Here is a 13,404-nt window from a genome sequence, read left to right as displayed (position 1 = left end):
CAACAGATTTATTATGTTTGCTTGCTTTGGGTTAGTTGGTATTTCTTTAGTGTAATGTGACAATGACAACCTTGATCTTATAACAATTAAATTATTAATGGAGCTGCTTAGAGGGACTAAATCCTTGATGAAATCTCTAATGAAGGTGATTCATTTCTTTTTTGTTCTCCTTGAGCATCGTGGGGATTATTTATTTATTTATCTATTGCTCAGGTGAGTACATGCTTCCCTGGTTTGGTGATGAGAAGGACAATATCTGACCACTGAGGTGGTAGCCCTTACTTTCAACCAAGTAGTTCCGAGTTCGAAACGCACGGGCGTCGATTAAATTGTGGAGACCGGATGCTCCATGCTCGGACACGGGGTCTGAAAGGGCGTATCGCTCTACTGGTAGCCTCGGTGGTGCCAGTTGTGACGTACTCACATGTGGTATTCGTGCCGGAGCCTAGAGGGGTAACCGAGTTGGGCCCACGGATGGGAAGGGTATGAGTAAAACCGGCCAGGGTGCCCAACACACGGCCATTTCTGCCTGCATCGAACATTCTTCTGGCGGGATGGGGGCCCAGTGGGGGCTGCTACGCGAGGGTGGGCCTGTCCCTTCCCTTTTTGTTTTAGCAAAAAAAAAAAAAAAAAAAAAAGGACAATATCTGACGTGCAGCGGACTCTGGGAGCACAGAATGCTAATGCACCTGGAGAGGATTTAAAACAAAGGAAACATCGATGGTGAGGTCCAAGATCAGGTGGAGCAAATAAATATAAGGGATTTCAGGTGCACGGTACGCTAGCTTAAGAGCTTCCAGCTGCTCCAGGCACAACTTTTTTTTTTAAGGTACATTTGATCGAGATTTAGGAATGGGCAGGCGTCAGACCTTTAGGAAATCTCAGAAACTCAGATTTAACCACTTATAAGAGCCCATGATAAGGATCAGAGTTTATTGGTTATTTAAATGCCAGCACCAAACCATTAAAATAGGGGAGAGGTGGTCTTCACCAACAATTTTTCTTTACACTTGATTATTAGTTATTAGATGATCTACCATATTGAAAAACAAAAATCGTACGGGGGGTGGGACTCTTTTTTTTATTTTTTTAATTATGGAATTGACAACTCGAAGGAGCCTATGACTTCTATTTTTTTATTTTTAAATTGACGTTACAAAAATAGAAAATCCATTTTATATTTTTTTCTCTTCCTGCTCCATATAATTTTTCTTCATATATTAAACTAAACAACATAAAAACATGTAGAAGGATGCTGCATTTAATTCTGAACAACTCAACTAGGCATCCTTTGCCCAAATGCAATTGCCGGTAATGTATAGATATTTAACTCAACCTCCCACCTCCCTTTAAATAGTAACATGTACTACATTAAATATTTAGAGCTTATAGAGGGTGTTTGATATAGGGTAATGACCCAAAGATTGACGGTGATGTAGGTGGAGGCAACAATATCAGTATGTTTGGTTGCACCATGGTGATCCTAAGTGGTAGTAATTCTAAGTAGTTTTTCATGAAAGTTCAAATTAAGAATTTAAATGAATTGCATTTTGGCAGTCTTGGTTGATGGCTAACTGTTTAATCCTTCATCTATTTATCTATATAAATTTCGGCAACACAGAGCATGTAAAGACTTATATATGTAACCTGTTAAATGGGCTCGAGAGCACTCAATTGATTAGAGAGCTTTTTCCTTGGAACCTTTTGCTATGACAAAATTCATAATTCAATAGGTAACAAGTAAAAGCAAACACACACATATATAAATAGATAGACAGATAGATAAATATAAATATAAATATATATATAGCAACAACCAACATACTCATGATCTAGCAATCTATTATGAGTGTAATAATGGTGCTTTTTGAGCCACAACCTATTGGTAGGTAGTATCCATACCAAGATCAAGTATGTAGGGTCCATAGGCAAATTTCCATTTTGTCATTATCGAAACTACATCGTCTACCACCCAAGAGGCATGGCTCTGAATTATTCATCAAAATTACCACATAGCAGCTGGCTAAATCATGATTATAAACAAAAAATAGTTATTTTATTCTAAATTCTAATATCTATCTTATTTTAAATATTTTATTTTTGATTAAAGAGATCCGTAAATAATAGGCTACAAGAGGAGAGGTAGCCCTCTCTCAAATATTCCTAATCTTGAAACCACCAAGAGAAGCAAGAGAATATAAGATAATTTGGTCAAACTTTTCTACGATATTTATCCACTAAATAACGGACTCTTAGTTGTCATCCTACATATAAACAGAAGACCGTAGTCTCTGCGAAACAAAAGATCATTGGAAAAGAAAGAAAGGCATTTCTAAAGTACATAAAGAAAATAGATGCAGTACTTCACTGTATTTCATGGTCTGAAAAATAGAAACGAGTGGAAAATTTCAACATGGCAACCTGATTAAGCTTCCATAACGTGGCTGATCCAAGAGGCATCCTCTGCCGATGCAGCCAATGCTCTCAATCGATTCAGCTCTGGTAGCGCAACATCAGCTAAATCTGGACGATCTTTGCGCTGAAGCTCAGCACACTTCAGAGCTAACTGTACAAGCTTCACTGTATCCTCCATTGGCCAGTCTGGCACATTAGGATCCAATAACTCGCCGAGCATTCCCTTCTCCAAAACGTCATCAACATTATGTGCAAGCTCCATATAGAGGTGGTCGTGCAGTGATCAGTTGTAGGAGGATGATTCCAAGGGCATAGATATCAGATTCAACGCCGAGCAATCCGGTCGTCTGGTACTCAGGGTCCATGTAACAAAAGTTTCAGCTGCAGCAGTCATGCAGTATTGAGTAGCGAGCGAGCCTGCAGCAGCAGGAGGAATAAGGCTTGAGATCACGATGAACAAGGGGCTCGGGCTTAGTCTGGTGGCTATTTCTGCTGCAATCTTGAAACGGAGGTTGCCAAGAGAGTGGTGGAGTGCTGTTCTTGCAGAAAAGACTGTCTTCGAGGCTGCCATTGGCCATGCGTTCAACACCAGGCATCCATATGCTGGGCATGCACCCATGAGGAGGACCATATTTGGATGGCGAATGCAGCTCAAAACCTCCACCTGAAGAATTTCGCATATTAGATGCGTTATAAAAGTTTCAAGGTGATATAGTGACATAAATACCTACTAGCACCCTAGGCAATTGAAATAAATTACATGGCATGCGAAAAAGTTGAACAGAACATAAATGCAAGCAGGCAACCAAGGAAGGTGAGAAAAATTAGCAGAGGTCAGGCACAAAATGTACTGCTTTGCAGTCCAAAAAGCAGGGGAGCCCCTATGTCTGTAATGCTTTTCGTCATCGATGGTTCTTATCAAATGTTATGCTCTTTTATCAGAGTTCGTGCCAAAGCAGTACATTTTATAAAACATGATAAAATAATAAATATAGCTGCTTAGAGACAGATCTACTGCACGAGTCTTATGATGTGTGCCAATAACTACACGATTCTAGTTAAACCTCTAAATAAATTTCTATTGGATTTAGTCAGTAAGTATGGCAAACTTCAAATTATCTTAATTGCACAATTTTAAGAGTTTGCCGGAATCATTTTTTTTTTTTCCTTTCTCATTTCCTAAATCTAACTCATAGGACTCAACTACCTTAACAAAGATTCTGGAGTAACAAGTTGCAGATCATCAATACTAGCTAGGGTTGCACAAGGAATCATGAAATGAGAATTTTAGGTTTATAACTCATCTCCACCCCACCTTTTTTTTTTGTCTTGGTAGAAGCAGGGATTGGCCCTTAATTACAATGATGGAAGGAACAACCATTGGCGTCAGCATTGAAGAGTACCAAACCAGGAGTGAAACTGGAAGACCGGCAAGCAGTGAGGCCAAGAATGGTAACCATGCTTGCTGGAAATCAATGCACTGATTCCCTTCTGGAAACGTGCGGGAAACCTCAAACCAATGAAGTCTCCTTGCAGAAATCTGAGTGGCTTTTAGGGTAGAAATTGCTGCTCAAAGACCCTCTTGGGTTTGGGTTGTATTTTTCGTACAAAAGAATGATTGATCTTCTTTCGCAATGTCAACTATTGAATCGTGCCCCGCATATATCTCAAAACATTATGAACTTCTTCAATCATCCACCTGCACAGATCTCAAAGCGAACATTGTGCGGCTCAACTGTGGATTCGCATGAAGGAAGGCGAGTCCTTTGTTCGCTTCTCGAAAGATACAACCCCTATCCCTTTAGCAACTGATAGTTCAACAATAGGGCCGGATCTAGTGCATTTTGGAGTGGCTCCAACGAGGAGGATATACACGGTCCTCCTTTGTTCCACGCTGCAAACCGAGCACCTACTGTATTAAATGCATTAGAGAGAGGATGGGGTTGAATTAAAATCACTAGGGTTCAATCCATGGCTCGACTAACTAGTGCCAATGGTCTAGTATGATTCGCGGGATCTCCATCACCAGCACAGCCCCGCCGCTCCACTCGCCAGGCACTAGAATATTTCCGTCTTATTGAAGCAAAGCCCAAAGCCCATCAATACTGGGTGATGAGCTTAACAATAGGGATTCGTTTAGTTTACTTTGACTAAAATATTTTTTTCTGAAAAGCTGATTTTTGAAAATATAATACCTAAAAAAATATTTTTGACATATTTGATTGATCATAGAAAAGTAGTACATTCCAGTTAAGCATCTACTTTTCTAAAAAAGTTGTATGAAATATTTATTATATCCTTAAGAAAGAAAAAGATCTTATTCATGAATTGTAATGGCTTAAGGGTAGTTTTAGAAAAAAAAATTTCAATATCGAAAGTAGCTGGGTGGTTCTATATACACCCCCCCTATTGCTCAGGACACCCCCCAAAAATTAAAAAAAAATTAAATACTCTCTACACCCCCCCATTTGCTAAGGACACCCCTAAAAAATTAAAAATTACTAAATTACCCCCCACCCTCCCCACCCCCTCACCTAAATTGCTCTCTACACCCCCCAAACCCCCCCACCCCGCTCTTCCCCTCCAAAACACCCGCCGGCTTCTCCCTTCCGCCCAAAAAACCTCGCCTCAAGCACCTCGCCGGCGGCCAAACCCCCTCCGTCTCCCCCTTCTCCCTCTCGTCGCCGGTCGGTGCAGTGCACCTCGCCAATGCCCAAACCCCCTCCATCTCCCCCTTCTCCCTCTCGTCGCCGGTCGGTGCAGTGCACCTCGCCAACGCCCAAAACCCCCCCGTTCCCCCTTCTCCCTCTCGTCGCCGGCATTCTCCCGATCTCCGACCACCTCGCCGGCTTCTCCCGGAACCACCTCCCCGGCCATCTCCCGAGCAACGAGCACCTCGCCGGCGCCTCCACGACCACCTCGAGGTAGCTCCCCCCCCCCCCCCGCCTCCCCTTTTGTTCGGCACTGGATCGCCGAACAAAAGGCTTCTGTTCGGCTGAACAGTGCCGAACAGAAGCCTTCTGTTCGGCAACCCTCAACCGAACAGAAGCCTTCTGTTCGGCTGCACAGTGCCGAACAGAAGGCTTCTGTCCGGCACTGTGCAGCCAAACAGAAGGGTTCTGTCCGGCTCTGTGCAGCCGAACAGAAGCCTTCTGTTCGGCACTGTGCAGCCGAACAGAAGGCTTCTGGTGCCAAATCGCGTGCCGTGCTGAATTATTTTCTTTGATATAGCCTAACATTGAATTTCTATATTTTCAGACATGGATCCCGGTCCCGCCAGAGTTAGACCTACGGCGTCAGCTAGGAGACGTCGTGCTAGGATTGCTTCTCCCGAGCCTGCTCATATGCCATCGCCCTCTCCTGAGTCAGAGCATGATGATATGCCCGCTAGGGGCGAAGACGATGAGTCCGTTGGACCATGTCCAGGAGGTCCAGAGGATGAGTCCGTCCTGATCAGTTTCAGGACGCATATAGCAGCTTCCATCTGGAGGCAACAGGTATTGTTTATTTGTTATAGCATTATATTTTGTTTATTGATGTTTTATAAAGTAGTAGTAATTATACATTTATATTACAGGAACGGGCTCCACTAAAGTGCATGAACCATACTGCCAAGGTTGGTGAATGGAAGTGGTGGTCTTCAAACCAACCAAATACCAGGTTCAAAGCACTATTGAGGCAGTCGGGCCTCATAGAGTTAGTACAGTGCTCTTATCGATTCATCGATAAGATTCTGATTTCGGGCTTCGTAGAGAGATGGCAGCCCGAGACGAACACCTTCCATATACCATTTGGCGAGATCATTATCACGTTGGATGATGTATCCGCCATTTTAGGGATTCCTGTCGCAGGTGCCTCAGTAGCAGTTTCTCCTGAGAGGATGAGTGATCGGGATGCTGAGGAGCTACTTGTGGAGTTGTTGGGGGTGTCAGCTGGAGACGCGCGTCAGGAGGTACTGTCATCGCGCGGTCAGTCTGTGAGGATGGAGTGGCTGAGGACTCAGTTTCACTCTGTATCTGATAGAGACAGCCAGCAGAGGATAGAGTGTGCAGCACGAGCCTATTTGTTATTTTTGTTAGGCTGCACACTCTTTGCTGATAAGAGTGGGACCAGGGTGCCTATAGCGTATCTGTGTTTACTGCGGGATCTGGATAGGGTGAGCACATATGCCTGGGGTACAACTGCCTTAGCATATTTGTATCGGCAGTTGGGGATTGCGTCGAGGTCATCAGTGAGACAGATCAGTGGTTATATGACGCTTCTGCAGGCATGGATTTATGAGCATTTTCCAGCACTCAGTCCTCACCCGTCGCTCGAGTATACTGATGCCAGTCCCCGCGTGCACCGCTGGATGCCCGGTACTCCATCCCGTACCACGATGGACCATTTAGTGGTTCTACGTGAGTCATTGGACCTTTTGAGCATCGATGAGGTACGTATCATATTACCATTTGCTTGTGTTTGTCAGTACTTTTAATATGCGATATAGTATAAAACTGAAATGGACCTTTTGTTTTGCAGGTTATTTGGGATCCCCATCATCGGCTTCGGGGAGATCGCCCATATATTGATATCGCATTTTTTAGTGGCTCCATCAAGTGCCTTGAAATCGTAGAACCCTATCATCCAGAAAGGGTTCTTAGACAGTTTGGTCGTATTCAGACCATCCCTCGAGCGCCACTAGCCCCTACGCGAGCCAACAGAGGTTCCACAGCAGGCTCGTACCGGATACATTACTCCTATATGGATCAGCTTTGGGAGCGGTGGGAGGACCACGTGCTGAGCCAGGCGAGCAGGAGCCACCCAGTTACCCGGCCATCAGACAGCGTACCGGGATACATGGAGTGGTATCTCCGTATCACGCACGTTGCAGTTCAGCCTCCTCATCTGCGCTCGAGTACTCATTCTGGAGCTAGGGGAGGTCATGATGATGCTGACATGCACCGGCGGCGTAATGCAGATGCACTCGGTATCAGTACCGACATTGTACGGATGGGTCCCTCAGAGGCTACGTCACTAGGTGCCGGGCACCTATTTCATGCTATTTGTCAGATGCATCAGTTACTTCTGGGTGATGAGCCTGGCCCGAGTACAGCACCCTCTCATTCGGATCCAGCACCCTCTCATTCGGACGTACAGCAGTACACGCGTCGACGACGGCGTCATAGGGATTGATGATGGAGCTTTTGTAATCTTTGTAAAGCCTTTGATATTAATGAAAAATATATATTTTTGGTATATTTACGTGTAATATTTGTAAAGCCTGGCTCGTTCTATTTTACACAAATATAACAGTGCACATAACAATCAATCTAACAATGCGAAGACAGATATTTTTTGATTTATATTGATGATGGAGTTTCACAGTACATGACTCTAAGAGCCCAAAAAAATTTACAACTTTCAAAAATTGTACATATATAAACAATCAATCTAACTCTGCAATGCAAGTTAAGGTTCAAAGAGAACATCCTCATGATCTTTCAACATTTTAAATACATAGCTAACATAACTGTTGCTTATCAGAAAATCCGCCTCAATCATCAAAGGCAAACATTTAAAAGATGCTCTACCACCCCCTTAAATACATAGCTAACATAACTGTTGCTTATCAGAAGCCCCATCTAACTTCTTGAATCGTAGCGCAATCAAATCTAACTCTGCATCACAACTCAACTGAATTGGCTGCACGGGGGGGGGGGGGGGGGGGGTAGGCAGAATATCAAGTTTCCTCCAATGAGGATCTATGCAGTCGAGAGGAATGGGCCGACCTTCCACCCTGTACCGCGCAATCTGGTGAGCACATGGTATACCATGTGTGCGTCGAATAGCGCACCCACAATTTGAATCATCAAACCCAACTGAATTGGCTCGTTTCGATTGGGCGAGGACATGATTTAACGCACTTATAGATATGAAACCTCGCAACTCTTTGAATTCAGCTGGCTTGAAGTTGTGCTTGTCACGACCCCCGCCCCGTTCCCGGCGGGCCGCCGCGACGGTCCTAGGGTGCGGGTAGGCATAAGGCCACCAGCCACCACGTAGAACCCTATTACCTATCAATCATTAATAAATTCTGAAAATTTTGGCATGATGCATGCACAAAATGATCACCTTTCCTATGGTGACCTGTCAGGATTATCTCATTACATACAACAACGCTACCTGTCAGAGCAGCAATCACATAATCTGTCACATAATAAACCTGGACAATATATAGCAATACATTATCACAGGCACACCACTGATCTGCACACACATATATATATACCTGCTTCCTAATCCATCCATGGTCAACCCATATCCACAACAGGATCTATGACTGTAACTATGCACTATATACAATAGAAGGTTTATAATACACCAAAAGGTATAAACCACTATCTACATTATACTATACTATGGAGCGGCACAGCTAGCAGGCAACCACTAATCCTGCTCCTCTCTATACAATACCTGCCCTGCAATCAAAAATATCAAACTGGGGAGTGAGTATATGAATACTCAGTGAGTGGAGTAGAGAGTACTATGCACATGAGACAGAATATAATCATGGCTCGAGATGAAATCTCAAGATCAATAACAAGATGAACATGATCTCAACATAGAGAATATGGAGTAAATCATCAATATCACCACAATCAATATCAACTCATCTGAAGCATATATGGAATAATCAAGTAAACATATATGCTACTCATGAATATGCTCAACAGATCATAATGCTGGAACATACAAATCAGGTGTCAATATGCTGAAATCATCACTAGACAGCTGTCGGGAGGTGGGTTTTACGCCCCAGGCGAACCAGCAACAACTCCCTACTGCCATATGCATATATCGAATATGACACCACACCAATATGTAAATCATCACTAGACAGCTGTCGGGAGGTGGGTTTTACGCCCCAGGCGAACCAGCAACAACTCCCCACTATCACATGCATATGCAGGATAAGACACCATATCGATAATGTAAATGCTAGACAGCTATCGGGAGGTGGGTTTTACGCCCCAGGCGAACCAGCAACAACTCCCCACTGTCACATGCATATGCAGGATAAGATACCACACTGATCATGTAAATGCTGGCCAGTATCCAGAACAGAAATCCATCTCACATCTACATACTAAACGGCACCTCGCGGGAATTCTACATCCGCGGAAAGCCATACTGCACCTCGCGGGGTCTTACTATGCCCGGCGGCAAGCAGAATATAAGTCGTAGGACCGGCCGATCCTACGCCTAGGGCCGTGTCCCCCCCTAGGAAGGGACTGGGCTCCGCCCACCCAGAAGGCTACTATGTGCACAAAGGCCGATGTTCAACCCCATCGACTATAGGTGTCCTGCAGATACTGCCAAACCATGCATAAATGCCATAATGCACCCTCCCAATACTCTACTAAAAAGGAGCATAATCAAGACTACCACTCATAAGTCTTTGAAATAGAGGAAATGAAATCAATTTACAAAAGAAATCATTTCACAATTCGAAATCAATTTGATTACTCATCAACCCCTCGTAATTCCTCTCAATGTTTCCTCAAATGCATGTACAGAATAATCAAGCATGGAGAACAAAACATAGAGGAATCTACCACAACAATTAATCAATGAGCTCAGGTGGAATCAAGTTACACTTGGCAATATTCATGAAAATGAATAAGGAATGTGCTCATGGTGCAAAGTACAAACTCCCACTCACCTGTCAATCCGGCACAGCCCTGATACGCCTCCAAAAAATCTACAGCAGGCAGTGGGGAACTTCTTCCTCTTGTTCCCTAGCTTCTTGCCCAACTGTGACATGCATTTACAATACATTTAGTCTTGTATCAAGGGCCATAATCTACGTGCCAATTATAATATAGGGAACTTTAATTGATTCAACTCCCCCGTTCCCTAAATCTTTTCTTTTTCTATTAATTAACTCATCATTTATGTGTATTAGGGACTCCCTTGCACGAGTACAAGGTCTCCCTTAGCTTAATCTGGGCTTAATACCCTATTATGGCATGAAATCCCCTATTTTCCCACTCGGATGAACAGTAACCCGGACCGACAGCCGGTTACTTCATCCTGGGTTTGATCCACTTTTCAAACTCCAAATTTGATGAAATTTTTACCTAACATTCTACACTCATAGGGGATTCCAAAGAGGTAACATGCATTGCTATCGGAGGTCGTTTGACCCCCTAAATAATTCGCCGAAGTTGGGACTTCGACACAGTTTTTCCGTAGTGCCGGAAAAATTTGTCAAAATCCGATTCTTCCTCTTTTAACCGCCTCTACAACCCTTATCCTACCCCTCTAGACTATATCCACCCTTTATATAGCCTAATGTCATCAAAAGACTAGATAGGAATGGATATTTACCTTTTTCTTTTTGAAAATCGAGGTCCTTGCGTAGAGGGGAAGGAGATCTACACTTTTTCCTTCAGCTGGCAGCGCAACCGGGATCTCCTTCCTTTTCTTTTTCTTCTTCTTCTTCCTCTTCCTTTCTTCCTTTCCTTTCCTCTCCTTCTTTTTCTTCTTCTCTGTTGCCGTCTGAGAACCCTCCCTTTCTTCTCTCGGTTTCATTCCAAAAGCCACAGTAAACCCCCTTTAAATCACATCAAAGCACTATTCACCCTTTTTTAATATTATTAAATTCCCATTTTGCCCCTAACACTTCAACATATCTGCTGTTATGCCATTAACTTTTGATTCCTTCCCATTTTACCCCTTATATCAATTTTAAAGGACTATTCTATCCCTTTTTATATAAAAAAAAAATTTTGGGGTTATTACAGTGCTGCACTACCAATAAACTCTTCTCCAATGAGGCTTTAACGGAGCTGTGCTGCAACTCAATCAATCCATGTATTCTAGTCCAAGATGACTCGAAACTTCCTTGGCTTGATCCAAGCTGCTTTTTGAGCTTTGCATGTGCACTCTCGACCCTAGTAAACAAATGAAAGTTAGATATAAGAATTGAGGCAAATTAAAATTAAATGAGTCTTTATTTGTGATACCTATTTGTCGTCACATTTCCGTAGTGCCTGCATGTATCCGTCCACGCCGCAACAAATCTTTCCTTGTATTTGCTCAGCCAAGTATCTGACACATACTGTAGTGCATCTGGATAGGTACCGAACTCTCTCTGCAGTGCACTCCAGCGATCATTATACTCGTCTTCCGTGGAGGACAGCACTAGTACATTCCAACTCATAATAAATTTATCCCATTTCTCCTTCAATTCGAAAAATTTTTTGCACTTGGCCAAAACATTCCTACTAATATGCCATCTACATAATAAATGTCTAGCAGTAGGAAATACTCTATGAATTGCATTCATCAAAGCCAAGTCTCTATCTGTAACAATCAACTCAGGCAAAACATCATCAGCTATGACACTGCGCAATCTCTCTAATGCCCAAGTATAGCTTTCTTCCCGCTCAGAATTTAAGTATACAAAAGCAATTGAAAATGTCATGTCAGTAGATGTCACCCCCACAATCTCTAAGAGCGGAAGACGATACCTATTCGTCTTGTACGTGCAATCCATTATCAACACACGGGGAAATGCACGGAACAAATCAATGCTGCCAGGGTGTGCCCAAAATAAGTCATGCACAACATCCGTATTAGTACAATTCCTATGCCACTCAATATATTTAGCATCTGATAATTTACCTAATAGATGTTGCATTTCAGACCTCCCGGCTTTCTCTGCAACCTTAAACCGTTGACGTACATTGTAGATAGTCTTGATAGTCGTAACATTGAGGGCATCTCTTTCCTTCAATGTGGATAATATGTCCTTTGGACGAACCAAACTCTTCGACATATCCACTAACAATTCCGTCTCCTGCTCAGATAATCTCCCTGCATATGAGTGCCCCTCCAGATTCTCTGCAGCGGGATGATTGTGCACTCCACATACGACCAGTAATATCCAATCATCCGCAATATCCAATTTCTTTCCTCTTAATGCAAAAGGGCATCCACACTTCTTTGTCCCACAGGCAGTCTTTATTCGCTTTTCTTTTTTGGTTCGGTATGTCCCACCCCTCTCACAACCTAACGTAATTCTGGGTTTCTTAGAAATGGTACCTGCATCGGATGATTTGATTACAACAACAAAACCATTTCGCCTCCCAGCTTCACGACACCAATTACACAAATCCTCTCTACTCTTGAAAATCTATACATTAAACAATTTATGTAAGTACACAGTTGTAAAAATAGCTCGCTAAACTAATACAAAATTGCACAATACATTATAATACCTGGTAAGTTGTAAATTCGCTTGTGTAATCCAGTACAAATTCTGATCCAATTATATTCGATTCGGTTGTAGCATAGCCCTACATATAAAATAATTTATCACCAAGAATTAATGAATCAGAGGATCTGTTCGGCACAAAATTCAGCACGGCACGTGATTTGGCACCATAAGCCTTCTGTTCGGCAACCCTCAACCGAACAGAAGCCTTCTGTTCGGCTGCACAGTGCCGAACAGAAGGCTTCTATTCGGCTGCACTGAGCCGGACAGAACCCTTCTGTTCGGCTGCACAGTGCCGGACAGAAGCCTTCTGTTCGGCACTGTGCAGCCGAACAGAAGGCTTCTGTTCGGTTGAGGGTTGCCGAACAGAAGGCTTCTGTTCGGCACTGTTCAGCCGAACAGAAGCCTTTTGTTCGGCGATCCAGTGCCGAACGGAGCACGAACCGTGAAAAAAAAAAATTCGAAACAAGGTGGAACACGTACCTTTGCGGCCGATTCTTCGTCCCAAATCACTAGTTGCTTGTCCATACTTCGAATGGGGCTTAAATCTCCTTCAAAGATCGCCTAAACGATGTAAATGGATCGAGGGGTTTAAGGGGGGTTTGAGGGGGGCAAGGTTTTTTTTCTTTTCAAAACGAAACGGAGGAGGAGGAGGGGGGGTGTACTGAGAAAATTTCAAGGGCAATATGGTAATTACACTAAAGGTTAGTTTGGGTATTTTTTTT

Source organism: Phoenix dactylifera, chromosome 15 (genome assembly GCF_009389715.1).
Source record: "Phoenix dactylifera cultivar Barhee BC4 chromosome 15, palm_55x_up_171113_PBpolish2nd_filt_p, whole genome shotgun sequence".
Taxonomy (NCBI): domain Eukaryota; kingdom Viridiplantae; phylum Streptophyta; class Magnoliopsida; order Arecales; family Arecaceae; genus Phoenix; species Phoenix dactylifera.
The sequence above is the reverse complement of the archived record's forward strand: the minus strand, read 5'-3'. Positions refer to the sequence as shown.